The following is a 3222-nucleotide window of genomic DNA, read 5'->3' on the forward strand; positions in this document are numbered from 1 at the left end:
TATAAATTGACTAACACTGCTAACAACAAATGAAATATCAGGCCTATTATGAGATAGGTAGATGATTTTACCCACCATTCGTTGATACCTCTCTATCAACCGGAACACCATCATGACTCTTCCCAAACTTGTTATATGGATCCATTTCTATCTCAACCGGTTTACAACCTAGGATACATGTTTGGTTTAGCAAATCAAGTACATACTTTTGTTGTGAAACTGAGATCCCTTATTTGTTCCTCATCACTTCCATTCCAATAAAATATCTCAATTTGATAAACGAGTTTAGACTCATTTTAGTGTGTCTTTTTAGGTTGTGTTTTAGTTAGTTAGGATTATTTTGTTCTATTTTATGCTTGTTTTTGTTTTTTTTAGGTTTTGAAGGACTCGAGATGTTTTCGAATGAAATGAGGTGAAAATCGACAAAAGACAAAATTTTGGAAAAATCGGGGTTTCAGAGCAAGTATCGCGATCGTGCTATTGTAGGGCGTGACCACGCTAGGTGGCTGGAAAGTGACGAATTCTGCAATTTTTTAATGAAGGGAATTTTGGTCATTTCACATGGGGAAAATGTAGGGTTTCGTATTTTAATGCGATTTTCATCATAAAACCGGAGTTTTTCAGAGTTGGAACTGGGAGAAAACAACTGGAACCTCATTGAGAAACATTGAATCGCTTTAGAGTTTTTCTTTTCTTTCTTTCTTCTATCTTTATTTCATGTTAATTGTTAGTTTTATTGATTTTAATATTATGAATATGAACTAAATCTACTTTAGGGTTTTTAATTGAGTCATTTGAAACTCTTTTATGAATTAATGCAAATTTTATGTTTTGTTCTTCATTATTCAGATCTTTTCAATTAATGCTTATTGCTTGCGATTGATTGGCCATCTATTACATGTTCTATATGAATTTGATTCAAAATCTAAAAGGTGAGATTCAAACATACTATCTCAATTAGAAGAAAATATTTATGAGAATATTGCATTAAGGAAATAGAGAGTGGAAAGATGATGAGATTAGATTCCCTAATTTTTCATCCATTAATGAATTGTTTGTTTTGAGTTCATAGTTTCTAATTATTTGTTGTTTCATAATTTCTATGTTTATATTTTATTTTTCTTTTATTGTCAACATTTCGTTACCCAAATAGAGATTATGAATTAAGTGTTGGTAATTGGTAATTCTGTCTTCGTGAGACGATACTCGTACTTGTGCACTTTATTATGTGAACGATATGTATACTTGCGCTATCAATTTTTTGTAGAAATTTTTTAATATCAATTCAATTAATGTTTACTCTGATTTTATTGTTTTCTTTGTTATTCTAACTTAGTTTGTGTCTGAAATTTTTTATCTCAGAAAGTTTTGGTTTATGCGACGTGGAAAGTCATTTGAGATCATACCAATAAATCTTGAGATAGAGAGAATCTATAGACAGAACCAAAACAAATAAGAGGTTGGAGGCAATAATGCCTGTAAATCAAGGGAATGCAACAAACAATGCTGTTGACAGCTGCTGCAGAGTTCCCAATTGCTGCAGAGGTCCCTGATGAGCAAGAACCAAGGACCGTAAGAGATTATGTACTTCCCACTGTCACGGGAGTGCATTCATGCATCAAACACTCCACAGTTGGTCCTAACAACAAAACCAACAATTTTACAAATGGTGTAGTTCACTGTCCAATTTGGTGGATTACCTACTGAGGATCCAAACTTGCACATTGCCAATTTCATAGAGCTGTGTGCAACGTTTAAGATGAACGGGGTGAGTGACGATACAATCCGGTTGAGACTTTTCCCATTTTCATTATAGGACCAAGTGAAGAGATGATTAATTTCGCTGCAAGCCAATTCTATCACGACATGGGAGGAACTAGCCCAAAAGTTTCTTGCCAAGTTTTTCTCTCCAACAAATGCTGCAAAGCTGAGAGGCAAAATTAATAACTTCCACTAGAATGATGGGAAGTCATTGTATGATGCATGGGAGCTCTTCAAGGAGTTGTTAAGGAAGTGTCCCCATCATGGAATTGAGAAGTGGATGCCAGTCCACAACTTTTATAATGGGTTGGGTGGTACTACTCGTACCATAATTGATGAGTAGCAGGGGGTGTTTTCATGAGCAAGAGTGCTAACGAAGCATATGAAATACTAGAGGATGGCCATGAACAACTACCAGTGGCCTACTGAGAGGGAAAATACAAATAAGGTGGCTAGGATGATTGAATTAGATGTCATCTCAATGCTTACAACTCAAGTGACATCCTTGATGAAAAAGTTACAACAAAATAACCTCGTGGCTCAAGCCATGCAATTGCAAAGTGTGTGTCAAATGTGTGGAATGACTCATCCACCTAACCAATGCCTTGTAGTGGATTTCAATAATTTTCCTATGGAACAAGTTCAAGCCATACAAAATTTCCAAAGTCCAGCCAATAACCCATATTCTATGACCTGCAACCAAGGGTGGAGGAACCACCCTAAATTCTAATTGAAAAATAATCAAGGAGCACAACTGCCTTTTCCACAAAACCATCAACCTTTCCCATAGCCACAACAATCTTTCCATGAAGCGATCACATAATAAACCATCACAGTAGCCACTTGCCATGAAGCAACCTGAAGCTAAACAAGATGTATTGAATCAGATTATGACCGAAACAAGGGCTTCTATTAGAATTATGTAGACTCAAATTGGTCAGTTGGCTACTTTAATGAAAAACAGTACTGAAGTAATTCCTAAAGAGCAGTGAAATGCAATATCCTTGAGGAGTGGTAAGGAGTTAGAAGAGTCAGTTAAGAAGTCTATTCTATCACCAAAATTGGTTGATGAGAAGAAGGTAAAGTAGAAAAAGAGGTTAATGATAACCTTGAGATGAAGCAACCAAAAATAACTATTGAGCATCACGTCAATGTTGCGAATTTTTTTACAGGATATTTATTTATTTTCATGTAGATCTAATATTAAAAAAATTAATATGAGATAACCTAGAACATATTTCTAAAATTGAATTCAAAGAAAAATAATGATAAGAATACTTACATTATACACAGCGGAATAATAGAGTCCTTCCTTCAGTTTCTCTAACCCTTGTATCCTTTCTGTCGCTGAGTATTACCAAGAAACTGAACTGATCTTCAATTTTCTTCACAGCCTTCCAAAGTATCCTTAGAATCATCAAGACTAGAGTGGGAAATTCTCAACACATGAGATAGATATAG

The 3222-nt window shown here is 34.9% G+C and overlaps 1 non-coding gene across 1 annotated transcript; it reads right to left on the reverse strand.

Moving 5' to 3' along the window:
- Positions 1-1924: 1924 nt before the first annotated feature.
- On the reverse strand, positions 1925-2031 carry LOC133793202 (small nucleolar RNA R71). Its single transcript, XR_009874658.1, has one exon. It is a non-coding gene; the product is annotated as a small nucleolar RNA R71 (small nucleolar RNA).
- Between the last annotated feature and the right edge of the window lie 1191 nt (positions 2032-3222).

The sequence above is a fragment of the Humulus lupulus genome, chromosome 7 (genome assembly GCF_963169125.1).
Source record: "Humulus lupulus chromosome 7, drHumLupu1.1, whole genome shotgun sequence".
Classification (NCBI taxonomy): Eukaryota; Viridiplantae; Streptophyta; class Magnoliopsida; order Rosales; family Cannabaceae; genus Humulus; species Humulus lupulus.